This window comes from Pipistrellus hanaki, assembly GCF_964339955.1.
Source record: "Pipistrellus hanaki genome assembly, chromosome: 10".
NCBI lineage: Eukaryota > Metazoa > Chordata > Mammalia > Chiroptera > Vespertilionidae > Pipistrellus > Pipistrellus hanaki.
Window position 1 is genome coordinate 70846658 of NC_140512.1, and position 27935 is coordinate 70874592.

At 54.8% G+C, this 27935-nt stretch overlaps 1 protein-coding gene across 2 annotated transcripts in view; it reads left to right on the forward strand.

Annotated features, from left to right (window-relative positions):
- Nucleotides 1-27935, forward strand: part of DPP6 (dipeptidyl peptidase like 6) — a 431250-nt gene that overhangs the window by 180019 nt on the left and 223296 nt on the right. The window lies entirely within an intron of this gene.

Consider the following 27935-nt stretch of genomic DNA (forward strand, 5'->3'; position numbering starts at 1 on the left):
CTCCCTCCGTCACATTTTATTCCCCTTCACCCTCTTCTATCTGAGCGCCCCCCCTCCCCGCCCCCCAACCACCATACTGCTGTCTGTGTCTATGAGTTTTGTTTTGCTTAATCTTCGATTTGTTACCCAGGCCCCTCCCCTCTGACAGCTGTCAGTCTGCTCTGCGTCCATGAGTCTGTCTCGATGCTGTTTGCTAGTTTATCGTGTCCATCAGGTGCCTTTCTAACGGGACCTGGCACCAGAGAGCCGCTCCGGGGCTGCTCCTGCTCTTCCTCTCCGGGACGCGGAGAAACAGGTTCGGGAGCGCGATCATTTCCTGACAGACCCTCCGCTCGTGTCGATTATGTCTGCATTTCACCCTTTGTTTGTTTTTGTCTTGCGAGGGGAGCCTTTTACATGATTCCAGGCCTTTTACATGATTCCAGGCTTCGGTGTCCTGCCCCGGCCTGTCATGGGCCCGCTCACATGAGGACACGCAGGCACGCAGAGCTTTGCATGTGGCTTCAGGAGGCCGTGCTCTGGGGGTACTGAGGTCCGGCTTGAGCGCACAGAATGCCCGTTTCTCACGAGTCTCCTCTAGAAGCAGCTGCCGTGCCGGCCTCAGGACTGTGGACGGGCCCTGTGGGCGGCACTGGGCGGGCGCTGGGGGGGGCTGCCGGACCCAGAGGGCTGTCTCCTGGGGCTTTGAGAGCATCACTGTGGGCGTTGTTCTCTGCCTGGGAATTCAAGGCAACAAGTGGGTCCCTCCCCTCTCTCTGGTCCCGTGGGAACTGGAGGAGGCGTGAGTTTCCGGCTCCTCAGGAAGAAGCGCCTTCCCCAGGTGAACGCGGTCTTTGTTCAGGGGAGAAGCATGTCCGTTCCGGCTGCTGTCTCCTGGGTTCTCCCCGGGAGGAGAAGCATTCCCTCCTGACGGAAAGGCTGTGTGTGCAGGGGGAGGGGAGGGGGGAGGAGAGCGGCCACGGAGGAGAGGGTGAGGCGGAGGAACGCGCCCACAGCCGTCCAGGCGGCAGCACAGGCAGAGCTGGCGCTGGAGGAACGATAGTGGCCACGCGGGAGGGGAGGCTCAGAACCCGAGGCTCAAACCACGGGATTCGTGGCCGTCACGTCCCAGGTCTGAGCCTCAGCCACTCCGTGTGCAATGGCCAGAACGCCCAGTGCTGTTCGGAGTAAAGAACGCTGTTCACGAAGGTGTGATTCACAATGAGGGCGCGGTGTGGGCTCCTCTGCCCAGCACGGAGGTCCAGCTCGAGCCGTGGCGAGCTGATGGCCTCTCAGACCGGGGACTCGGCAAGACCCCGGGCGGATTTGCGGGGGGCGGCGTGCGGCGGAGACGGTGGGGAGAGAGGAGAACGAGACGCTGTGGAGTGGCATGGACAAACCAAGGCTTGTGAGGCACAGGGACATACTGGTGGGCAGAAATGGCAGTGAGCCATGAGTTTGAGTGCATGTAGTGAGGTGAGCAGACGTAGCTACTCTGGTTACAGTGAAAACCAAGGCCCTGTCATTCACAGTCACGTGTGTGGGGTGCATGAAAGTAGTGAAATGGAAGAAGAATGTTTGAGACAAAGCTCATCTTTCGTAACGTTCCTCCCACCCAGGGGTGCACCAGGGCTGAACAGAGTTGGGGGTCATTCGTTGCTCCCATTGTTAGGAATTGTGGTCTGTGGCCTCCCAAAGCCTCCCCATGCTGAGATCCCTCCTGCTTTAAATTCACTGTGACAGCGCATTTTCTTATTTCCACACCCGGACACACTCCCCCTCCCTCCTCCCCGCAAAGCCCATTCTACCCCACACACTCCATGTTCCTGGCAAGGGCTCATGGACAAATGTCACTGAGAGTCTCCTGGTCAGCTGGTACCATTTCATCAGAGATGAGGGCTTCCAGTGTGGAAGGTAATACCAGATTACAGCCAGAAACACACGAAGGGAAGACTTGGATTTGTGATCTGAGAGTGTCTGTGCACCTTAGAGAGATAACACCCTCCAGACCAGAGTGAATGATCTTGCCCGTCTCCCTGACCCTTGGGCAGAGTCGGCTGAAACTGTTGTCAAAACTGTCCCTGAGACCCATCAGCCCAGACATAATGGTGACAGCCTCCCTCCTAGGCAAAAGCTACCTGGTCCCTCACTTCACTGACTCCCCTCCCGTTTAAGAGGATTCTCTCTGCCACAATCCAAATAAAGTGGAAACAAAATACAAGTCCAGCGTGTCTCCAGGAAGAAGCCAGGATGAAGAGGATGAAGGGAAAACTGGGGGACCACAGGGTAAAGGGGCTGATTGGAGTAAAAGAATCCCAAGCATTCTGTGCAAGGAAACCCACGCCTATACAACAAACTCAAGGAAGATGGGCGTGAGCCACAAAGAGGACTGGCCTCTGTTCACACCAGCCATTCTCTGCCAAGAAATAACAATGGCAGTGGTCTCACTCTCTTGCAGACAAGTTGCCTGAGAGGAAGGGAAGCATTGGGATCAGGTCCCTGGGAGATGGTGACGGTGATGATGATGTTGGTGACGGTAATAATGAGTCAGACGGTGTTAATGTGTTACTCCGCGCCTCACCCAGAAGCAGAAGTGAGCAGAGGTGATTTAGACACGCTGGGTGCCCCCCATGTGCGGGTGGGAGCAAGGACAGACAGTCCCTGAAGCAAGAAAGGAATGCAAATCGTTGAAACCATGCTCCCTGTGGTCAACCTTCTCAAACCTTACGTGTTAATATGTCTTAAAATCTTGCCTTTGCATGATGATTTAAAGTTGCAAATGAGTTATTATTTAGAAAAATATTTGCCATTTTATATGTAATTTGCCATTATATATATGACTAGGATTATGCTCTTAGCTTGCTGATAATAAAAGTGATGATAATGATGAAGAAGTAATGATGGTTGGTAATGATGATGGTGATGGCTATGATGGTGATGATGGTGGTAGTGATGGTACTGATGATGATGGTACTGATGGTGATGGTAATGATATAGTGGTGATGGTGATGATAATGTTGGTGATGGTGGTGGTAATGTTGATGTTAACGATGCTGTGGTGATGAGGAGGAGTATGGTGATCATGGTGATGATGATTTGCTCTCCAGGTATTTGATATTTCATTTAATTTGTTCATTCTGACAGCTTTCTCAGCAGCTATGACTACTCCTTTCTGTGGTTGAAGAGAGAATATGGAGAGGTCGAGGAAATTGCCCAGGTGACAGTTTTGCCCGCAGTGATTGCTAGTCTAACTATTGTACGCATCGAGGCTACACTGTGGAGTGGAAGGCTTATTTTCCACACCATCTTTCCTACCACAAGCCCACCTGAAGCATCCTTCTGCAGCTCAGTGTATGGAGGGTAAGTGGCGGCGGCCTGCTTTGTTGATTTGTGTGCCATTTGGCTGACAGTCTGCCATTGATGAGGTGATGGCAGCGTCGCAGCCCATCGTGAATGTTGGTGGAACAGCAGTGACGGTACTGAGTTTCTAAGGAAAATCGAAGCAGGGAGTGTGACTTCTTTAGACCTGAAAGCTCCATCTTAATTCAATTGCTTAAGACGCTTCCTGCGGCCATGTGTATGCGCATTGGTGGGCAGGTTCTGTTTCACGAGTGATGCTGAGGCGGGCCCAGCGCTGGCCTCCTGGCCTCAGGGCAGGCAGGATAGGGAAATGTGGCCACATTTTCACTGAGTGAGGAGTTAAAACAAAAATAAATGTGCCAGTGTGGGGAGGAACATGAACCCCACATTTCACTGAGTGGGAGGCTGGAGGAGTGTGACAAGCGAAGCCGCAGGGAGACTCAGAGGGAGCAGCGTGAAGGTATGGGAGCTGCTGAGGGCTGTGTATGGGAGGACGCATTGTCATGGAGAAGGAAACAGCTCATGGCAAATAGGAAGAATTTGATGCCACATGCAAGGAAACAAGTAATTCGATGTTAAGTTGCTTTGTACACATCAGTTCTATTCTCTTCACAATGCACCCATTTCAGAGACAAGGAAATGGAGGCTCACCAGGTTTACGCTCCCCACCAAAGATGACAAAGTTAATTCACCACGAACTTGACTAGGAATCGTGACCCAGTAGAGAGACAGTGATCTGAAATAGACTTGCTTTCAGGAATGCATGCGTTTTACCAGTATTTCAAGGTTGTGTGTGTGTGTGTGTGTGTGTGTGTGTGTGTGTGTGTATGTATGTGTGTGTTTAGTCAGACTCCACAAGAAATAGCAGAGGCTGCATAGGACAATGCAGAATGAATAGAATCGGGTATAAACGCATTTTAACCTAAATTAGTGAATAGTCAATAAAAGTGTTTGATGATGCCCATTTCTTCAAGTAGATAGAACAGGACACATAGTTAACAAACACACAGATATGCTGTGGAAAACATGTGTTCCTTCAAAATCACCACATTATGCAAAGTCACCCAGTAAAGCCACAGAGCTCCTGGGGGGAATGCGGCCACAAGGAAACACTGGAACCCTTGGCCAGTGACAGAGGAGAGAGGAGCCTGAGGACTGTGGCAGAGGTCTGCACAGGTGAGAGGTTCAGAACCACGCACAGACCACAGGAATACGTGTCCTTCCCCTGAGTTTCCTTGTGGACGTGAGCGCTGGAGGGCATAGTGTGTGGGTTACCGTGAAGGGGGCAGGATTCTCTGGAGTCAGAGGACAGCGGTGACGCGTGACGGACAGGCGTGGGCTGAGACAGCGGCAAGTTCGAGGCTGTGCAGGGGTACTCCCTGTCTTCCTGCGGGCTCCGTTGGCCTGCCCCTGTTGCTGCATTTACCCGTGTCTCTTGCGGGTGTATCACACATCAGCAAACAGAGTTAGCATCCTGCTCAGACTGCTCCCTAACGCAGATGACCCCCCATGGACAATGGTTCCACCTAATGGTTTTTCGACTTCCTGATAACTCGGAAGTGATAACAATAAATTACATGAGCTGTTCAACACTTTATTATAAAAGAGGCTTCGTGTTAAATGACTTGCACAACTGCAGGCTAATGTGAGTGTTCTAGGCACGTGTGTGTAGGCGAGGCTGGGCCAGGTCTGTTAGGCACAGTGAATGCTGTTTGCCTTGGGGTATTTTCAACTTGCAGTGGGTTTATTGCGCCATAATCCCATCCTAAGCTGAGGAGCATCTGTGTGTTCAGAACAAGCATTTTCACAGAACTGATCAGCTAGTCATGGTTGGCAAAGTGCGGCTCGTGAGCTACATTCGGCTCTTTGGCCCCTTGAGTGTGGCTCTTTCACAAATACCACGGCCTGGGTGAGTCTACTTTGAAGAAGTGGCATTAGAAGAAGTTTAAGTTTGAAAAATTTGGCTCTCCAAAGACATTCCAATCGTACTGTTGACATTTGGCTCTGCTGACGGATGAGTTTGCCGACCACTGATGTAGGTGCTCCCTCTAAGGTATGTAGGTCTGGTTCAGAATAAAAGGTGGGTAACAGGAAATGCTGATTACCGAGGACCATGCTCAGTACTGGAGGTCAGGGAGGCGGGACGGGTGCTCCTCGGAGGGGTCCAGGGAAAGGCTGCCACAGTCACGGGAGTGGAGGTGAGCGCGCGGGCTGAGGAGGGGACGGAGAGGGCTGCTCAGGACAGTGGGAACGGCAGTCACCATGTGGCCTCACATTTAGAAAGTCTGAGCCTGCATGGAGCCTGCCACCCCACTGCAGAAAGAACGTAACGGAACCCTGATGTCCACCCTCCTCCGCTCATCTGGCTCAGGATGGCCAGCCCGGCTCCGTGCCAGGCCCTGCTCACAGGAGCGGCCCCTAAGATTTCACTTCTGATAGAGGAGATTCACAGGAAGCACGGAATGAGCAGCATGGTGTCTGGTGGAGATAAATAAAGGCTTGTGGTCGGTGCGGCAGGTTAGGGGAGGGGAGTGGTGGTGTGAGTGGGGAGGGGCTGTTTCACAGAAGGGGCCGGGGAGCTCTGAGGAATCAGCGCTTGGATATCCACGTGCCAGGTGATGAGCAGGCAGACCCTTCACATTCCAGCAGCAGCTCTTCCCACTTCCCCTGGGGCAGGGACAAGTCAGGCAGCTTCCCACTGACCAGGAGTGGCTGCTGTGGGCGGGGCCACCCACTGCCCTGGGATCCTGCTGTGGGCAGGGCCACCCACTGCCCTGGGATCCTGCTGTTGGGCGGGGCCACGCACTGCCCTTGGATCCAGAGACAGAGCATGTGCCTTCCCTGTGGTGAGGAGAGGGGCAGAGAAGCCAGAGGGCAGGGCCAGGCACAGAGACTCCTCCCATGAAATGACACAGAAATGTCTTCTCAAATGTTAGTTCTGAACGTCAAGTCAGCGTTCCTAGAGGAACAAAGTGGGGAGGCCAAGAGCACTCCTGTCCTGACTCCCTGCATAGGCCTCTCAGCGAGCCACTTCCCAGAATCTCCTCTGGGGGTGGGGGGGTTGGGAGGGCAGGAGTGAAGGTGCTGAGGGACCATGTGGGGAGGTTGGTGGGGAGGTTCCTGGCTTGTAGGGAAACTCCCTGTGTACCTGCATCTTGGCGTCTGTGTTTATTCACCTCCCGGGAGATGACTAACGTCTTGAGGGAGGGTCCCTGACTCTGCCCATCCAGTGCTCGCCATCCGGGGCCCAGGCTGTCTGCACTGCTTTCACATCTTCCCGCAGACGGGGCGCCCTGCTCCACCGTGTGACCGACTGTCTCCTGATCTTGGCTTCTCATGAAATGGCGAGTCCATCGACATGAAAACCGTGCTCCTCCGTGTAGGTTCCCACGGCAGAGAACGCAGCCGCCGTCCCTGGTCCCGGGACAGCTGTGCCCTTGGTCTCAGGCCCACATCGCGGCATCGCATAACGGAGAAGGCACTGGCGCGGAGGGGAGGAAGCCTGCTGGCTGCCCGGGGGTGGGGGCCAGGGAGGGACCCTCAGGAGAGCGGGAACACTTCATTCCTCCTGAAGATTCGTTGCTCAGCTCACAGCCAGGTTTTCCTTTCTTGCTTGGAATTCGATCTAAAAAATGTTGATACCACTAGCATTTTATGGACAGTCATTAAAAAAAAAAAAAAAAACACAAAAAAACATAAGTGGTGTGGGGAGCCCGTGAGGGGTGTTACGGAGGGGGGAGGAAGGGGGGTAGGGTACGTAGGTACTACCACCCTTAGGAGAGGGTCAGAGAAAGCCACAGGTGGGTGAGAGGGGACAGCAATGGCCACCACTCAGCCACTGTCAGGAGGGGGCGATGAGCCGGTGGGGCCTGTGGTGCCCACTGGCTTCATCCAACATAGCCTCACCGGAGCCTCCTCTCCGCCAGCCCATCCCCTCCAGGCCCAGGTCCCTGTGTCAGCCGCCTGGAGCTCCAGGAACTCTGCTTTGCAAGACAGCCCTCTCCCCGCCATAGCCCCGGGCACTCACGCATTCTTGAGGCACCATCTCACCGGCCCCAGCAGGCTGTTCCTGCCTCCCCCTCAGAAGACGTGCTGTGCTCAGTCCTTCTCCTGGAGGACATGGGAGACTCACTGACCTGGGGCCAAGATGCAAATGTGTGGCTGCTCCTCTCACACTCCTTTGTCCCAGGATCTTTGTGTTGTTGTTGTTATTTCTCACCCGGGATAGTTTTTCCATTGATTTTTAGAGATTGTGGAAGGGATGGGGGAGACAGAGAGAGAGGGAAACATTGATGTGAGAGAGACACATTGAGTGGTTGCCTCCTGCATGCACCTCATCCAGGACCAAACAGAGGTAGGTGCCCTTGGCCAGAATCAAAACTAGGACCCTTCAGTTCTCAGGCCAACACTGTCCACTGAGCCAAACCGGCTAGGGCATCCCCAGGACCCTTTGGTCAGTGTGGGTCTACATGATTTAAGATCCCAGTACAGGAGGGTCTGCCCTCCGTTTGGCTCAGCCTCTAGCTATGTGGCGTCCAAAGGAACAGGGAGGGAGCAGATCGGAGACAGAGCGCTCCAGGTCTGCTGGGAAAAGCTCCTGATGGAGGTCAGGGCCAGAGGACCCGTCCCCCAAAGACAACATAACTTGCGTCCCAGCCAGCCATCCATTCCGTGCTGCCAGGCGTGTGTTTCTCCCCGTTACAATGACCCTTCGCTTTACAATGGTCAGGTGGTAATGACTGCAGTTGGGCAGAAGGGGTTTTTGCTGAACAACCCACAGTCTTCTCGGTGGATAATGATCTGTGCGCTGATGCACCTCATTGTGCAAGATTGCAAGAGAAAAAGGAAAGGAATAATCGTGCCCGCCTTCTGCAGATTGTGTGATTGTGTTCACTTGTATTCATAAGCAGCAGATCCTAAACTGTAATGATCTTTTAGATGTCACCAGGGCATTCTGGTCAGGCTGGAACAAGTAGAAAGACCGATAATGAGGAGGAAGCCTGCTCCACGTGACGCAGTTCTAGGTGTCTCGCTGTAAAGGTTTGTCCTGCCTTTACTGCTCTTCCCAGAAACCAGGAAGCCAGCTAATAAGATGCCTTGTTAAGAGTTGGCTGTGCCACCCGGGAATAAAAAACACTGCATCCGGAGGCAAATGCGTTTGCTATCGGCCTCATTTAGGGAAGTTCTCAGGGCCCTCGACAGAACATGAGCAGGTTGGTGTCAACTCTGCCAGGACCTTTTCAACTGTAGAACTAGTTCTACAAGGACCTTTTCAACTTAGAATTCTACAGTCATGTCTGGGTCCCTTTCTCTATCCAAAACTCCTCATTGTAAAATGGAAACACAAGCTCTGACCAAATTTCTTTATCATAACATTATTCTCAACTTATAAGCAACACCCAAAAAAATCACACACGCAAATCCAGCAGCCAGTGTACCCAGCAGGAGACGTAGGAGCCGTTTCTAACGGGAACTGGTCTGTGTACGGCCATCTGCGTGGCCACGGACCACACTGTCCTTACCCCCTGGCACCCAGAGGGGCACATTTTAAATCCTAGCATTTACTGAAGTGGTTCTTTCACACATCAGAAGATTAACTAGGAAGTTAAGTTCAGATGTGCAAAGTCAGATTTTTTCCAGGACCTCCCACACGAGTTACCCAAATCTGCATATCTGTCTCAATTGTTAGTAACTTTTCTTTTAAAAGCACTTCACTGCCAGCATGTACATTCGCTTCTCAACCTGTCTCTGGAAAGTCAGGAGTGTAATTTAAACCCAGTGAGCTCAGAAGTCATTGCTTTCCTTGTATTTTATTACAAAAATGTCAGAAATAATGTTTTACTTAAAACTGAACCTTTTAAAAAATAGGCAACCCTTCGAATGCATCTGTGTTACCACGCTCCGGACAATCACGGGGCACAAATGTGCTCATCTCGAGGGATGTCAGCAGATGCCAAACGCGTGACTTCCGAGCCCTCGCCCAACCCCGGGCGCACCTGCCCCTGGCACACTCTCACGTCCAGGCTGGCAGTCGTGTCTCTCCATACAGACACTACACCTGAGCTTCCTGGTTCTTTCTAGAAGGCACATGGACTGGGGCCATTCTGCCTGAGCCCTTGTTTTGGGACTTGTCCCATCTGTAACTAGCTCCATGGCTTCTTCATAGGAGACATTAACATGTCTGAGGACGACGGAGCCTGTAGTCGCCCCACACTCCTGTGCAGGCTCTGGCCTGGGACTGCCCAGCTTCCCCCACCCTCTCGGCCCAGCCAGCTCCACACCCACCGGCTCTAGTCACAGTGTGGGTGAACCTAGAGCCTTCTCCGGGGACTCCTGTAGTTAAGCTTCCTGAGACCTCCCTGGGGTCTCCGAGGCGACTCCTTAACTGAGAATGGGGTCAGCCCCAGGTTCAGTGGAAGGATAGGGAGAGCACCCCTGGGCTGACCTAGGGGGATGGTGGTGGCCATGGCAATGGTTTTATTGATGGCATACTTCTTTTGTTTCAAAATTATGGGTGTTACCTTAGAAAAAATGCTAAAACTCAGTGGGTAGTTTTCAGTCCCATTTTAGAAAAAAGGCATTGTGACTCAGAATCGCTCACTGGATTTTCCCAGGGTCACCCAGACAAAGATGGTAAATCCTGAACTCAAATTCAGGTCCCCTGGTGTGAATGGCCCTTGTGGCTCTCCGTGGCCACATGTCACTGGCGCCACAGTGAGGAGCTGTGGGTGTGGGGGAAGGAGGACACCCCCTCAGTGCCAGAGGGACTGGGGAGGACACAGCGTAGAGGAGGCCGTTGTCCTGATGCCAGGGGCACAGATGCTGGCTTCCGGGAACGTCCGCTCAGCTCGTGAGAAGGAGCACAGAGGTGTGACTGAGCCCCGGAGACACCACCACGGCTCCCATGGCAGGAATTGTGTCCCACAAAGTCACAGGGACACTGAGCTCACAAGCACCAAGCCTTGCTCCCAGCAGAGATGCAGGGCCTGTGCGCACTTTCATCAGCCAGTCCCCATAAAACCCTCTGTGTGCGTCTCGGTGTGAAGACAGTCCATTGAGTATCCCTGTTGACTCACTAACTTCCGAGTCAGGGCCAGCAGCACTGTAGTTGACTCCTGGACGAAGCCCATCTAACACCAGGGATTTCTCCCGAAGCCACGCCACAGCCTCAGTGGCTAAGGACCCTGGACAGCACCTCGGCGCCGGGCTTCAGGGGTCATTTTAAACAGCATGCACTCAGCGAAGAGCAAACCTGTGAGCAGCATGGCACCGGGTGTGTTCATCCCACCAGTTCCCAGAATTCACCTGAACTGTAAACAACCAGACCAGTCCTGGCCAGGGCTCAGTGGTTAGAGCACCGGCCTGCCCACTGAAGGGGCACAGGTTTGGTTCCCAGTCAAGGGCACATTCGTGGGCTGCAGGTTTGACCCCTGTCCCTGGCAGGGGTGTATGGGAGGCAACCAATCAATGTGTCTCTCTCACATCATCTCTCTTTCTCTCTCCCCTCCCTCCATCGCTCTCTCTAAAAACATCAGTATCCTTGGGTGAGGATTGACAAAACCAGTCACAAACCCAGGCAGGGCAGATGTGCAGTGACACCCACACAAGCAGGAGTGGCGAGCCGGAAGCGCACTGTCCTGTGGTTGTAAGAGTCAATGGAAGAGGGAGACAGAGAGGTCATCCCTGTCCCTGCCGGGGTCCTGAGTCGCCTGGTGTGTTGTTCGCCCGTGTAAACGTGGGACAGTGTTAGAGAGAGGCAGGCGGCTCCGACTGGGACCCTCAGCCTCTGCTGAGTGACCCGTGGAGTGGGGGCTCCTCCCGCTGTGCAGGCGGTGAGTGAGGGTCAGCCCCTCAGAGAAGCCCGGGCCTCAGTGGGACGGAGGTAAGTAACGGTCCAGGGAGCTCCGGGACAGTCTGTTCTGTGTGCATCCAGCCACGTGGAGGCGGGCACAGTGCGCACCACGCTGAGCAGCCAGGTGGCTCTGTGCGGGTCACACCAGGGGCAAGTGTACACTGTGGTCCCAGAACATTCCCTGGCGGCGGGTGCTGCTAGCCGCCCTCAGCGGCAGGGCCACGGGATCAGCGGCTGGCTCTGGGGTGACGGCCTGGGTAAACTCAGCACTATCACAGCAGGTGCCTGCTGTGGACTGAGCACAAGCCCCCGTGCACGGAGCTTGCTCACGGCGGTTCCAGTGATGGTTGTGTTTAGATTGCCGTCTCAGGAGTTTGGTTCTGAATCCAAGGTAAACTCTTAGGAAAGGAGGCTGCTCACCTGAGCGTGGCAGGTGCGGGAGCCTCACGCTCACTCACGGGGACCGCAGGGCCTGCTAGACGTGCTGGGGGCGAGCGTGTTGCCAGCTCCTACCTTTTGCTCTGCACCTTAGACCAGTGGTCCTCGGAGATTCGCTTTTGATGAAGAACCCCAATCAATACTGCCCAGGGATGAGCCTTTGAAGGCACAATTCTAAAAGCCCCGGCTTAGGTCACGTGATTCCTGTTGAGATAATAAGCGCGAGGGCCATGTTCTGAATAAGACCGCTTATATCTTACTCAGCGCTCAGAACGGCTTATACTCCTGATGGGTGTTAAGAATAGCCAGCAGGATGTTTGGAAAGAAAAGGTACATTTAGCAGAGACAAAAGTAAAATCACTGTGTGCCGCCCCCAATCCCCGCTGTGCACGGCCCACAGCCGAGCTGTCGCTCTGGAATCCGTGGCGGGCCGGGCTTGTCATTACAGGGACAGCTCTTATCACGCTCCCAGTTCCGTCAGAGCTTTGGGCTCAGAACCAAACTCCTGAGACGGCAATCTAAACACAACCATCACTGGAACCACCGTGAGCAAACTAGAAGCTCCAAGCAGATGTAAATGCTCACTAGACCTTCGGCTTTGCCAGGAATTGAGCCATGGACCGGAGCCCACTCACCTCAGAGGCTGGGACTGCTATCCAATAAGTGATGGCCAGTTATGTCTGTTAGTCATGAATTAGTCATGAATCCCACTTGCATGGTGGGCTCATTACCACTCCGATAACATGTTTGCAGGTTAGAGATGATCCTGAGGAAAATCACCGTATGGATACTTCTGCCTTCCTTACTCCGCCGCGGTCCAGTGGGCGGGGCTGGATCCATACCGAGTCCTGTGCGGCACGCTCGTTCAGAGCGCTGGACAGGATTAATATGCGAGTCCTCCCAGCCTCCCCGGAGGGAGGATACCGGGTGCCATCTTCACGGAGGGGGAACCTGAGGCAGCCTAAGGAAACGCTTCTTTGGAAGAACCACCCGCGTGGTGCAGCTTTGGACGTCGGGCATCAGAATGAATGCCGCTCCCCTGCCTCTTCCCAGGAAACAGAACAAACCCGAAGCCTCGCGTGGGTCCGAGGCGGTTTGTGAGGGGCTGGAAGCAGCCGGCAATGCTCAGTGCGGATCCCAGTGGGCTCTCGGGAGCCACCCCCAAATTCCCCTGGACCCCTGCTCAGGCCTGGAACACACACACCTGACACCGCCCGCTGGTCTTAGGGCAAGGCCTGCCTGTATCCCTGGGCTCAGAAAGCCGAGGCCTGTCTCAGTCCCCACCAGTGTGGAGCATGGCTGATGCCACAGCAAGGCCTCTGCATGGCTCAGGCTCACTCTGCCGCCACCGGCCCCTTGTCAGCCTGCTCACCTCGGAATCAGCCTGCTCACCTCGGAATCCCCCCCGCCCCCCCGCCACCTTGCCTTGGACCACTCCTCTGAGAGGCCAAGCAGCGCATGCCCCAAGTGTGAGCTCAGCCACGAGTGATCTCAACGTCCTCTCCACCTGCAAAATGAGGACAACAATGATCATAGCGCCCCAGCCAGTGCTCAGTGGTTAGATTCTGATCAAGGGCACGTGCTCAGGTTGCAAGCTCAATCCCCAGTGGGGTGGGGGCAGCCAATCGATGATTCTCTCTCATAATTGATGTTTCTCTCTCTCCATCTCCCTTTCTCTCTGAAATTGATAAAAAATATATTTAAAAATAAAAAATTAAAAAATGTATTATCATTGGGTTATTTTAAGAACCGTTTAGTTCACTCATAGGGAGTATAAGAATGCCGGGAACTTGGGATTGGTTAGTAAGGGTCAGCCACCGTCACTGTCATTACCCACACTGTCACGGCAGCAGGAGCCTAATGAGAGCCCATGAGGACAAAGCCACATTCTGGGCCCATTAGTCTACAGTCACCGCTCGGCATGGCTTCTTTCACCCAGGACCTGCTCCCCACTCGAGGGAAGCCGTAAAAATGACCCAACAGAAGCAGCCGTTATTGTCAAGCTCTTGTCACGCCGGCTGCTTGGGAAGACCGAGAACAGGAGGACCCTGGGCGCAGGCCTGTGTGCAGGGAACTCGAGCATCTTTTGGAGCCTGCACTCGCAGGTAGAGGCTGGGGTGGTCCAGTGAGATGCACACTGAGCTCCATGCAGCCCCTCGGATCTGAGAGTGGGACGGGCGGTGCCGCCGCCACCTGCGTGGGCTCGCCGGGGGGCGTGCTGTCAGGACATTGTCCTGGGCCTGTTATTCTGACCCCACGAGGCCCAGGGAACTGGTGTTTCTGGGCTCAAATCTCACTCCTCTTTGCAGAAGCATGGCACAAGGACAGCTGCTGGGGAATAGGAAAGTAATATGCTAGAGAACTCTGTGTATTTCAAGTGTTACCAAACATGACCTCGTTTCATCTTTATGACAACTCATGTTGGAAAGGAAGGCAGGAGTGATCTCTGTTTGCTAAATGGGGAAGCCGGGTCACAGGCAGGTGCCTGATCATGGTCCTTAGAGAATGGGAAGTAAATCAGGAACCTGCTGATCTTCTGTCTCGGGACCTAGTGGCCCTCGTGGTAGGCGGGACTTTGCTGATTGATAGACTAATGGGATGGGGTCACTGTAGCTGGCTTCTACGGGACTAGGAGACAATTTGTAAACATAAGAAGTGGAGGAGTCATGCAAAGCAGCTAATTACATTTCTGAAATTAAAATAGCTATAGTGCCCCCTAAAATATTAAAAACCGGGACTCAGTATCCATTGGGACATCCTTCACAATGGTGAGAAGGTGGGAACAACCCCAGTGGCCCTGGCGTGACGAGGGGATAAGAGAAGAGGTGGGACAGACACCCAGCGGAGTATTACGAAGCCACAAAAAGAACGGCATCGGATCCGCTCTCCAGCGTGACACACTTAGAAAAGTTCCTAAGTGAAACGGGCCAGACCGAAAGGACAGTATTGTCTGACCCCGTTCACGTGGCCGTGACCTCACTCACGTGGCCGTCTAGAGGGCGAACGCCTGGAGGGAGGAGGTGCAGGCACCAGGGGCTTCGGGGTGGAGACAGGCAGTTCTCCAGGCTTGCTGGTGCGGAGCTGCTGGTCGGGAGGGAGAGGTTTGGATGTTGATCCTGGTGATGGTGGCCCCACAGAGTGCGTGTCCTCACTGCCCCTGAATTCTACACTTAAAACCGGCTAGAGTGGCCGATGTTATGACATGTAAAACGTGTGCAACCATGATTTAAAATCAGCTGCAGTAAATGTCTTTGAGGAAATGGTTTTTAAAATGATGCATGGCAAAGAAGGAGTACAGGATGTCCCCAGAAGTGTAGACACACTTTGACTATAAAGCCAGTGTTTACTAACATAGAGTTCATTTTCAAACTTTAAAAGAATCCACACAAAGGAATAATTTTTTAGTCAACGCCTGTTTTCAATCTGATGCCGCCCTGGTCCGGCTGCTGGTAACGCGGAGCAATGGGGTCGCAAACATCAGGGACCGTTGCGTTCCGCACTTGTGCGCCTCAATTCCTCACCTGTTGCCCGTTTGTACCATGAGCTTTATCTCTTCTGTGTCCCCACAAAAAGTCTAGTGGATAAATTTATTTGTTCTAAAGCTTAATCTGGCTTCACCCATTATTTCAAATCAGTTACACCTGAAAAGGAGTGGAGATTCAGTGACTTATCAGCTGCTAGAGTGTGCACACACTCGGTTATAAATTATGAGACGGACAACAGGCAATTCTATTTTCCGGGAGAAAAACTACCACTATCACCACACTCGGAGCTATCTATAATAATAAAAGGTAATATGGTAATTAGAAAGGACAGCCGAGCGACCTCCCAGACGTCCTTCCAGACAAAGTCAGGGCAGCGGGCCCCAGGCAGAGCCAGCGGCTGTGGTGGCGGTGGGGTCAGAGGCAGTCAGAGCTGTGAGTGGGATCCTCCGGCTTCTGTGAGCCCACAGCCCCACCCCAGCACCAGCCACCAATTTTTCACATGGTTCCTGGGTTCCCAGGTCCCACAGCACAGCCCACGCTTCTGCTGACCCTGCTGTCCTGGCGCCACCCTACACCCCGAGTCATCCATGCGAGCCCGGGGACCATACCCCCACCAGGTGGGAGCCAGCGCCTGTGGCAGAGGGCAGCTTGTTCCACTCCTGCAGCAGCTCTCCCTATGCCAGCCCCTCTCCCTCTGTCAGCCCCTCTCCCTCTGTCAGCCCCTCTCCTGCTGTCAGCCCCTCTCCCTCTGTCAGCCCCTCTCCCGCTGTCAGCCCCTCTCCCTCTGTCAGCCCCTCTCCCTCTGTCAGCCCCTCTCCCTCTGTCAGCCCCTCTCCCTCTGTCAGCCCCTCTCCCGCTGTCAGCCCCTCTCCCTCTGTCAGCCCCTCTCCCTCTGTCAGCAGCTCTCCCTAGGTGCAGGGGGAGATCTGGGAGGACTAGCGCTGGTGATGATGACAGCTCCTGTTTATGGACCGTTCACACTGCCAGGCTCTGTGTTGAAGCCTTTGCGTGCCTTCATCCCGGCATCAGCCCTGTGAAGTCCCCACGATTGTTATCCTTAGTTTTCAGAGGCAGCATCTGAGATTCGAAAGGTCAAGCAACTTGCAGTCAGAAGGTGGTGAAGTCCAAAGGGAACCAGAATTTTCTTGACACCCTACCTGCTGCGGAACATGAAGCTGACACCCACTGAGGCCCACCAATGTCCATGAATCGCTCCCCAGTAGCCATAAGACAGAGGAAAAGCGGGGGGGGGGGGGGGGGACACACAGTACTCACTGCAGACGCCCTAGGCAGCGGGCAGCTCCCGGTGGTCAGTCAGGTCACTGCCCAGAGGCCATTGAGGATCCTGAGGGGGACGGGTACCATCCAGAAACGCTCTCACAGCTCATAGTTCAAGGCCGAGGTTCTAATTTATTGCAGCTGCTAACTATTGCACAGCTGACTGGAGATGCCCTCAAGTAATTAAAACAAAAGGTGTTGAAGTAAAAACTTATTCTTTCATCCCTGTTACTAACCTCAAAGAACTCTCACTGGGCGAAAAGAACCCTCACCAAGCACATGCACATTCGAACCCAGATGCAGCCCCACTTCATCCACCCAGAGACTGCACCGCCGTCCACCGGTTTGCTGCAGCCAGAACCCCCAAGGTCCTCTTCGACTACAATTTCGCTTGACTTTAGGTGAATATAAATGTTTCCACTTTTTATTATGGAAAACTTAAATATATAGATGAAAGGAGAAGGAACAGAGTAAGGAAGCCTACTCATATACCCATCACTCAGTTTCAACAATTAACTCCTGGCCAAGAGTTTGTTATTATTTGACAAATATCTATGCTATATGAATCATGTACCAAGTTCCACAGTAGGCCCTTGGATCCTAAGACGCGTCAGATTTGACTGTAATCCAGCCTGGAGGATAAGATCTGGCCTTGGTCCTGGATGGGTGAAAAACAGTTACCCAGTAAAAGAACGTTGTCCTTATTCATTCCTTCTCTTTCAACTAATGGTTATTATGTACGGGGCACTGTCCTTGGTGCTAGGAACACATAAAGAAACAAGACTGGTTTCTGCCTTCTTGAAGCTTGAATAATGGGGAAGACAGATTAAACATGTGATTAGAAATGTGATGAGTATCTTTTTTTAAATATATTTTTATTTTTGATAGTATTACAGATATCTCCCATTTGCCCCCTTACTTCCCTTTCCCTTCCCCTACCTACCCACCCCCAGGTCTTCACTGTCCTATTGCCATGTCCATGGGCTATGCATATCCTACATATTATAATAAAAAGGTAATATGCAAATGGACCGAACAGTGGAATGACCGATCACTATGATGCACACTGACCACCAGGGGGCTGACAGCCTGTCTTGCCTGATCTTGGTCCCTTCCCTTCACCCCTCCCCTCCCATTCCCCTACCCCCGCTGGCAGGCTCCGATTGCCCAATGGTGAATGGGGAACTGGGGGTGGGTGGCGGCGGGTGTTGGGCTAGCTGCCAGTAGCCGGAGAAAATGGTCCTGATCTCAGGCCAGAGCTAGGGACTGTATCCATGCATGACTTCCGTGCGCCAGGAATCTAGTCTTCGTATAATTTAAGACTGGTTCTCCTGGCCGGGCTTCCTGAGGTAGATGATGACTCCTGGTGTGTTTAGAATCCAGAACTGTCACTCAGAAGATGACAGGGTGACACTTTGCAACAACTCTGGCATCCCTTTCCCTCTGACAAGCGCACTGGGGATAAGAGAGTGAGGGGACTGCCTTTGTAAACGTGTTCGCCCTTCCATTCCTAAGAGCCATTCACCTGAGGGTTCCTCCACAGAAACATGCTAATGTCTCAGTGTCTTTAATGCAGATGCTCTTGATCCGTGTGCTGGATATTCCCAGTTTGGGGGCTGCACATTGGAAAGGAACAGGTTGCATTTCCCTAAGCCATGGACCACAGGAGCTCATGCCTCTTACCGGCGGCAGGAAGTCTGAGGCAGGGTGGGCTGTCTGGTAATTGAGTGGCCGTGGGCCCAGAGCCTGGTCTGAGTTTTCCCAGCTCCGCCAGGGGCCGTGGGCCATCTCGTCATCGTTGTGCACCTGATGCAGCCGTGAGCAAGCGTTAGTGATATCAATCCTGGCTGCACGCAGAGGGTACGCTGGGCCTGGATGCGTGGGCCACAGGCTCCCTGCCTCGGCCCACGGGCAGCACCGGCCCAGACGGCCCAGACCGCTGGCCTAGGTGACGGTGGCAGGGTCATGTGTCCATCCAATGGCCTCCTCAGCCCAGGGACTTGGCAAAGCACATTCCCCTCCAGACAACGGAATCACTACAAGACCTGACCTGCTCCCCCGTGGCTGGCTCAGTGGCCAAGTGACCTTCCCGCCAGAACCTCGCTGTGGCCGTGGGAAGGTGCAGCCACGTGGGAGGGAGCAGGCTTCTCTCCTGCCGCCCTGGCCTCGCCAGCCCATTATCCCACCGCCGCACCACCAGCCCGCCCTGACTTCCTGACTTCAGGAAAGTGAGACACCATGTTTGCCTTGGGGGAGGCCGAGCCCCCCAGCTCGCCAGCAGCAGGGCCCCCCCTCCCCAGACCAGGGGGGCTGCCTGCTGAGCCCGGCCTCCCCACTCAGCCTGAGCCACCTTTAAGATGAGGGGGAGCAGAAACATCCGGCGTGGGTTCAGTTCAGAGCAGATGACCGGCCCTTGGGAAGGCGGAGGGCCACTTCGCTGCAGCGGCCGGTCTGTTCCTCAGGCCGGGCATTGGTGTCCTCTGGTGAGAAGGTCCTGGGTTGTGTAGATGGAGGGGTCTCCTGGGCCCGCCCTCCGCACTGTCATCTGTTATCCAAGAATTCTGTACTGAGGAGAAGAAAAAGGAAAGACGAGAGCCAGGCTGTAGGTGGGCACCAGGAGAGGGACGGGGCCCTCGTGTGCTTCCCACAGGTCCCTCTGCTTGGTGGCCACACGAGTGAGATGCAGACTCCCCACGGGGCCAGCAGGCGGGCTGATCAGACAGCCAACAGCAGCCTGCGGGCAGGGAGGCAGGACTGGCCTTCCCGGGAGCGGGACCAGCGCCTGCTGTGGGGACGGGACAGGGTGCAGGTGCTGCTGCATGTACATCTCCGTGACTCTGGTCCTCATGTGACAGGCAGGGCCTCAGAAGCGCCTGCAAGCTCTGCAGGACTGGACCTCCCTTTGTGGGGATGCTCCTCTACAGACAGTGGATCAGGAAAAGGGGGTGCAGCGCCCGCTCTGGGGACCATACCGTCTTCCCCCGGGGCCTGCTGTGCGCACCCCAGCCTCGGTGCACATAGCACATCTGGTCCCTCCCGGCCACGTGCATCCATGACCTCGGCTGTAGCCATGGGAACTCGTCTGTGGCCAAGAGACGCCTCTGACTCCTGGGCCTTGTTCCTCTTTTCAGGAGGGAGGAGGGTGGGGTTCCTGTCCCTCCCTCAGTGCCATCCACACTGAGCCTGAGTCCTGCCTCACCTGGTGCTGGCGGAGAGGAAGCGGGCACAGAGGTGCCCGGAGAGCAGGCGAGCAGACGTGGGAATCAGGACGCCTGAGGCAGGACAGGCGAAGGGACTTGGCAGTGGGCACGGGACACGGAGATGCCGCCGTACCCCCCAGGCAGACGCAGCCAGACACGTGTCCAGCAGGTGCAGGATCCTCGGGGGCGCAGTGTCCAGAGGACTCGGTGACAGAGTGGGTCTGCCATGTGAGGTGAGATGGCGCTACTGGTGAGCAGAGAGGGCTCCCGTCCCTTCCACCTTGACCTTCTCGGCCTGCACTCAGGGGAGGAAACGGCTGAGGGGAGTTCATAGCACCCTCCCTCCTCTTCCTTCTTTTCCTTTTCTCCTCCCTCCCTCCCTCCATGTCTCCTTCTCTCCCTCTCTCCATGCCTCCCTCCTCCCTCATAAGCTAGTCCCTGCTCCTCCCACATCAGCATACATTGTAGGTTTGATGGGTTGCTTTGCTTGTCCGAATCTCTGCAAAACATAGATTCTGCATGCCATGTTTTGTTGAAAGGTTCTAGTTTGTGTATAAATGCATAGATGTGCTTTGTATACACATTTGTGCAATATGCATGTCCATGTATGCATTTGTGTGCACACGTGTGAATGTCTATCTTTCTAACTGTTGTGCCCTGGGCACTGTGTTCACAACCCGCCCATGCTGCTCTGTGACTCAGTTTCTTGCTGCTCATCCCCCCCCCCCCCCCATGCTGCTCATCCGTGCACGGGGTGCGCCAAGGCCCTCTGCACACCCGCCAGCAGGGCAGGCGGCCGGCTGCCTGGAACCTCGCACACCCCGCCCTCCCTCTCGCACTTTCTGAGGCAGGACCATGGGATTCCTTGTTACAGTTTGCCTCCTGCTCGGCTATGCGGCCTGTGAGCAGCCTCCCGGTCCTGCCACCATAGTTCCTCAGTGAACACAGAGCCACGGCTTCCAGGGCAGCGGAACCGCTGGCTCAGGCCACGCCTCCGGCCTCAGTCCCCTGAGGAGCAGCTATCAGGACTTTGTAAGGGTTGTAGTCAGCAAGGGAAGGGAAAACATGAAAAGCATTCAAGTGCGACTTGACTGAATTCCTTTGAATACATCCCGTTATTCTCTTATTCAAACCAGCGTGTGTGCGCACTGAGTGATGGAGGTACGGATCTGGCAAATCATTAGGATGCCTCTCACTTCCCAAACACAGGAGATCCCCGCCCAGCCCCCTGTGGCCCTGGGAGTTGTGCGCGTTGCCATGTGGTGCTGGCCCCTCGCCCACCTCCGCCCACCGCCCAGGCCATGGCATGGGCCTGACAGGGGACAGGGGCCTGTGGTGCTAAGCACAGATCCTGTCGTTGCTGCGAGCCGTGTCTGTGGGCCGATGCGTGTCTTAGTGTTCAAATATGAGGAGTAGCGTTGTGTTAGAGTTGTGTCTGAGCCCTTCCTTCTGGAGGAGGGCCGTGGTCTGCCTGGATGCAGGACACTTTTTCTACTGACTCTCTCTTGTGGGAACCGCGTATACACCTTGATGTGTCACAGGCACTGCAGACCAGGGCACTGCAAGCTTTCTCTGCAAGACACAGACAGTATGTGGTTTATACTCTGCAGGCCACATGGATTTTGTCACAGTGTCATCTCAGCCATTTTAGTGCAAATGTAGCCTGTAGATAACACGTAAGTGAATGGCACAGTCCATCCCAAAAATCTTTATTTAAAAGACAGGAAGTGATGGGTGTTGGTCCATGGGCCACAGTCTGGGAACCTGGCTAGATGCTCACTCCTGCTGCCTGGAGAATCTCCGTGAGTCAGTAGGTCGAATACAAAGGTCAATGGCAGCTGCCTCCTAATTTAGCAGTGGTAATGTCGGGGACACTCTAACAGGCTGGTGGGAGTGCTACGAAGAGGAGACAGGGAGGAATGTGTCCTATGAATGAGTCCGCCTGGCCGCGATGCCAGAGAACCCACACTAACGGCACTCCTATGAAGCAGGAGCTCATTTCTTTTCCTGGATGTGAAATTGGGGGAGAACAGCTCAGGTTGCCATGGCAACTCAGCCTAAGCTCCTCAGGTATCCAGGCCCTTCTCCATCTCCTGTGAGCAGCCTTGGTCTCCAGATGGCAGCAAGCGTTCCAGGGAGGAAGGTGGCAGAGGGAGGAGGAGGGGCACATTGAGAGGAGTCACTGCAGATCCTGTGCCAATGGACAGGCCTCACCGTCAAGTTCATGTATCAGCTGGGCTGGCCGTGGTTCCTAGTTTTAGGTCAAACTAGATGCTGCTAGGAGGTTTGTGTTGGGGTGGGGGAGGGCCACATGCAGCCGGCTGAAGGTGACAGGAGAGAACAGACAGGCTCTCCCCGGAGAGGGGACTCTGCGCGGGGGCTTGGGCCTGCCAGGCGCATCGGCGTCCCCTGGGCCCAGCTGCTGTCCTGCCTACAACCCTTGCAGCCCTACAGCCAAGCGAGCCAACTCTCCCATCCCCCCTTCTTCCCCTCCCCTCCCCCTCCACCTTTTTCTCCAGGGATTCTCACCTTGTGTCCATTGCCTTTTTGTTTTCAGGGAGCTGCAACTAGAAGTAGCTTGTCTTGCATATGGTTAATGCTGAAATACTGAGAATCTTCAGGGTTCTACTCTGAAAACATTTCAACCTCTACCTTATAGCAACAAGGCAGCCAGTGTCCTGCTTCTTGTAGGTGGTTTTGCTGTCTGCACGTAGTAGGTGCTTAATACAGATTGCTGATGGAGTGGTCCTTCAAGGGAAGCTGTCTTAGCTGGTAAGTGGCTACTCCGGGCATGGAGAGGGGAGACCAGAGGAGAGAGAGGTTGCCTCGGGCTGCAGGGGCCAGTGGCCTCGTTGGGCAGGCCTGGAGGGGGAGAGGATCCAGGCTGCAGGAGCGGCCCTGGTGAGCAGCCTCCCCGGGAGCACCTGCAAAGGGCCATGTGCCTCAGGCCCTTCATGGGGCCTGCAGACATCAGCTCTCAATGACACTGGGCACTGGTCCCAGTGACGATGCGATGTGAATAACACAGCAAGACAGGCAGCTGGCAGAGTCCTCTTGGCAGGCACCTGCTCTCTCCCAGCTCCAGCTGCTGGTGCCCCCGCAGGCGCCATGAGGAGCTGGCTGTGCCGAGACCCAGGCACCAGCGCTGTCCTTGTGCGGGGTTGCGGCCGCTCCAGCGTGCTCAGCTGCTATGGAATGAAGGGCCTTCTGCTGGCAGTGCCTCTGTCCCTGCCTCGGGCAAGAGGAGCACCCCCTGGGAGGGGCTCCTCAGACAGGGTCCTCCCTGACCCAGGGGAAGGGCCTTGTGGGCCCCAGCTGCCCGTGGCTGGGCAGAGCCAGACATGGAGGGTGAAGGAGAAGGACTCTGCTCAAGCTCTGGCTGGTATCCGAGGAGACACAGGAAGAGTATGTGTGCGTGTGTGTGTGCATGTACGTGTGTGTGTTTGTGTGTGTGTGTGAGAGAGAGAGAGAGGGGGGCGGGGGGGGGGAGGGGGGGAGGCTGTGACCAGCGGAACTGGATCTAAACGCCAGCTCTCCGTGTGGAATGTGTGACTTGGAAGAGCTTCTTGTTCATGTCGAGCTCAATGTCCCCAGAGGTAAAATGGGGCTGATAGTCAGTGTGAGGGCCGAATTGTGACCTTCGCCCAAATTCATACGGTGAAGGGCCAGCCCCGCGCTGCAGAGCTGCCTGTGTGTGCAGAGCGGCCTTTCAAGGGATGATTAATGATAGACATTCCTCCCAGGAGGACATACAGACGCCAGCAGACATGACAAGATGCTGAACCTCACTAATTACAGGGAGATGCACACTAAAACCACAGTGAGGTGCCCTCGCCCCTGCTTGAACGGCTGCCATCGACAGACCAACAAACACAAGTGTTAGCGAGGGTGTCGGGGGAAGGAGCCCTGGGCACTGCTGGTGCGAGCGCAGCCTGGGGCAGCCCCTGTGAGAACAGTGTGGAGCTACCATATGAGCAGGCAATTCCAAGTCTGGGTACTTATCCAAAGAAAACAAAAACGCTAATTTGAAAAGATATTTGCACATCTATGTTCACTGCAACATTATATATTATACAATAGCCAAGAGATGGAAGCGACCGAGTGTTCACAGACTGGATAAGTAAGATGTGGTATATACTAGTATGTACAATGGAATATTACTCAGCCACAGAAAGGATCAAGTCACGGCACTGTGACAAATGGATTGTCCTAGAAAGTGCGATGCTAAGTAAAATAGGTCATTTATATGTGGACTCTACAAAAAGCAAACCAAGTAAGTAAACAAAACAAAACAGAAACAGACCCTGGGGATTGAGAGCAAGCTGATGGCTGCCAAGGGGGAAGTGGGTGATGGAAAACTGAACTGCTTAATTTAGGGAATAGGAGAGCTTGCCGTGAATAACCACGGGCTTGGACAGGGACTGCTTGCTGAGGAGCATGCGTGTGTCCTCCCAGTCGCTGTAAAAGAGGTCACTCCGGGGAAAGAAACGCTAGGAGAATAAGGAGGCGATAACGGTGAAGCGAGGCCATCTGGGCTGGCCTAACCGGTCTGACTGACGTTCTAAGAAGAGGAGATTAGGACACAGACAAGCACAGAGGGGCGCGCAGGGGAGGACACGGGGAGAGCACAGCCCGGAGACAGGCTCAGGAGGAATCAGCAGCTTGATCTTTGGCTTAAGGCGCCTGGCACTGTGAGAGGCCGTCTCTGTTGTAGAAGTCACCAAGTCTGTGGCACTAAGTTGTGGCGGCCTTAGCATATTAAAGCAATATGTATCCAATAGATTTTCAGGATTAATTAAGATGCTACATATAGCCCAACCGGTGTGGCTCAGTGGCTGAGCATCGACCTGTGAACCAGAAGGTCATGATTCAATTCCTCATCAGGGCACATGCCTGGGTTGCTGGCTCGATCCCCAGTAGGAGGCGTGCATGAGGCAGCCAATCAATGATTCTCATCATTGATGTTTCTATCTCTCTCTTCCTCTCCCTTCCTCTCTGAAATAATTAAAATATGTAATATATGGAATCAATCAACACATACATTGAGTAGAAAGATTATTATGATCTCTGAACCCATAATAATCTGGCCACTCAGTGTATATCCTATACAATAAAAGGCTAATATGCAAATTGTCCCCTCAAACAGGAGTTTGACCAGCAGGCAGGCCTGCCAACCGCCCATGTCCCCTCCCCCTGCCAGCCTGGCCAGACCCCACCCACGCATGAATTCATTCACCAGGCTTCTACCCCCCCCCCCCCCACACACATATATATAAAATTTTAAGACACAATGTATAAATGCTCAATGTGTTTCTGGCACAGGCTAGTGAAAGATTTTCAAGTCTCCTCTCCAGGCCTTCCCAGGGCCATGAATTACTGAGATTCAAGTTCTGATTTAGCTACTTACTGGCCGAGTAACTGTGGGTTGCAAATTTCATTTCTCTAAATATCAATTTCCTTTTGCAAATGGAGGCAGTAGCAGAGCCGCCTCACAGAGTTGCCGGGGGTTGGATGGGCATTGTCATGTCATCGTTATGGGGCAAGGAAGCACTGACCGCCCCTTCCGCTGAGCTAGTCTAATGTCCATTCGTTCCCGAAGAGGACGGGGCAGGAAAGGGGTGCAGAGACACATTTTGCACTGGACTCCCCTTCATTCTTCTCTGAGCCACAGTCTCGCCACCTTTAGCTACAGAACCACAGTACTATTTCTGTAGGCCATTTGCAGAAATATATCCATACTTGGTGTTTGTCTGCACAGCAGTGGGAGGGCACCAGGTCCCACGTTTGCCAGCTGTTAACCTTTGCGTTTTAGACGCCAGTGCTGAGGACACACAGGAGAGCCGAGTTCCAGTGGCTCCCAGGGGTGGGGCTCTCCATATCCATAGCCAGCACAGGCCTTGACCTTGATGGTGAGCTGAGCAGTGTTTGTCCCCTGTAGCAGCGGTCGCCAGCTGGTGGTCTGCAGACCACAGTGGTCCGTGAGGTCCACAAGGTTGGCGACCGCCGCTCTGGAAGGACACTGATACTTTCCCCGTGTGGGAACAGGCCCCCTGTCTCTCTCACCAGATTTATCCCTCTGATTCTTAAGTGTATAAAGCGGCATGGGTGGCCAGGGGCACCGTGCTGCAGAGCAGAGCTCAGAAATGCATGATGGGAATTTGCACGATGGGAATTTGAGTGTGGAAGTTGGGTACCCACTGAGCGTCTACCCCTTCCCCAACCCTCTCCCCACCCAGCCCCCAGCAGCCACCATTCTGTTCTCTGCCTCCAGGTTGTTATTTTAGATTTCTCTATCAGTGGCATCCTACAGAACTTGTCCTCCTGTGATGGGATTACTACACCCAGAGTAACATTCTCCGGGGCCCCCCATGTCATCCTCTCAGGAAGTCCTGCCCTTTCTCTCCTAATGGCTTCCCAAGAAGTACCGCCGTGGGAATCCGGTGCCAGGACGTCCCTGGGAAAGGCCTGAGTGGCCAGCTGCCTGCCCCTGGCCAGGCCTTCTCCCACACTCCCACCATGGCTCCTGAGGGCAGAGCTGGAGAATGAGGTGTGGGGCTCTCTTTGGGTGCTGGCCAGGCAGGTGCCCAAGCAGCCCGATGATCTGGTGCCAGCAGGAGACGCCTATGAAGTATCAGTAGAATCTTATAAACGTGTGCAAACTCTGCATTCTACCCACGTTCATTTTATAGCTTTACCAGAGTAGACCAGAGTTACCCAAAGTGTGTGTGGGGGGGATTCATGTGGTCCCCGCAGCACGCACCTGCGCGCCTGGGGCACCAGCTGGGTGGGTGGCCGCAGTGGGTTAGCAGAGGGCCCCTGGGGGGTTTAGCCGGTGGGTTAAGGTCTGACCCCCTCATTGGAGAGGAAACTGGAGGCAGGCTGGTTCTGTGACATTCACAGGGACTGAACTGGGGAAGGAGGTTTTGCATCAGGGACTGGTCTCACCCGTCACCAAGGTCCTCCTGGGCCACTGCAGTGCAGGTGTGAGGGGCAGTGCCGGGCCCCCGTCTGCGTCACTGCTGCTGGGGCTGGTGGTAGGATGGCCTGAGCACCTCACCAGCCTGGCTTTGCACTGGGAACCTGGAACTGGGGAGGACTCCCCTCACCAGCGCTGCTCCCCACACTGGGGGCAGAGCCCCAGAGATGGACCAGAGGGGGCCTCGCCGCTGGGGGCCCAGCCCACTCCCACTCCGCCCCGAGGGGTTCAGGGGAGCTCAGCGCAGAGGGTTTTACATTGGGGTGGGGTTCCTTCTCTGGACTCTCGGCCAAACCGGCATCTGCCCACTGTGCCAGGGAACGACTTGGACCAGAATGCAGTGCAGGCCCGGCAGGGTGGCCAGGCCTCGGTGCCGCTCTGGGGACTCACCTGGCAGCCTTGGAGGACCTGTGCCCTGGATCCTGCCAGGGTGTCCTGGAAAATGGAGGGCCCCAGGGCCATCGGGAAGCTGCGTGAGAGGAGGCTGCCTGTGGGCACCTTGCAAAGGGAAACGATCCCCTTTGCCTGCCCTGGAGGAGCTGCGGGGAGCCTCACAGAGGAGCGAGGGGACACGCTGCGTGGAGCACATGCTCCCTGAGACCATCTGTGTGCGCCCTGTGCCGGGTCTGCTTTCCTGCCAGCAGTGCTCCCCGGCGCCCCTGGTGGAAGGGAGGGGCAAAGCATGGAGAGCTGGAGAAGCATAAAGGAAGTGCTCCCACCTGCAAACCATTGGCCAGCTGAGCTCTCTGGGGCCCCCACAGGGCTTTCTCCTGGGGTGGCACCTGGGTCTTGAGGGCAGGGCAGGCAGCTGGGGCCAAGGCAGGGGGAGGGCGGGAGGGGGCCTGGGCAGGGAAGGGCGGAGTGGGGCCTGGCAGGCACCTGACCACCATCTCCCGCTGTGCCCTGCTGGCTAGCCCCTGACCAGACTCCTCAGGCGGCGCTGGAGGCTCTTGCCTTTAACCAGACACCCTTGAGGGCCTGGTGGGTTTTCAAAGACAAACCGAGAGTTTTTGAGTTAAAAGATGAACTGAGTTCTCTGAAATTTAAGGAAAATAAAGGCCAAGATTTCCACCACTAGCTTTCTGCACGACCCACCGGGCACACAGCAAAGATGCCATTGTCTGGTGCCCACAGACCTCCCGCTCCTTAGCGCCCCGCCTGCACCTCAGGGTGCCTGGGGGGCGCAGGTTCCCCACCTGGGCGGGTGGAGAGGGCAGGGATTAGCTCCCACCCGCCTGGTCCCTCCGCCTTTCCAAGGGCCTCCTCCCCTGTAATAATCCCATAGCACCAAACCCCTGGCATCCCCTCTCCAGCCTCCTCTCCCATGGCGCTTCCCTCCGCCTCCACTCTCCCAACTCTCCGCCCAC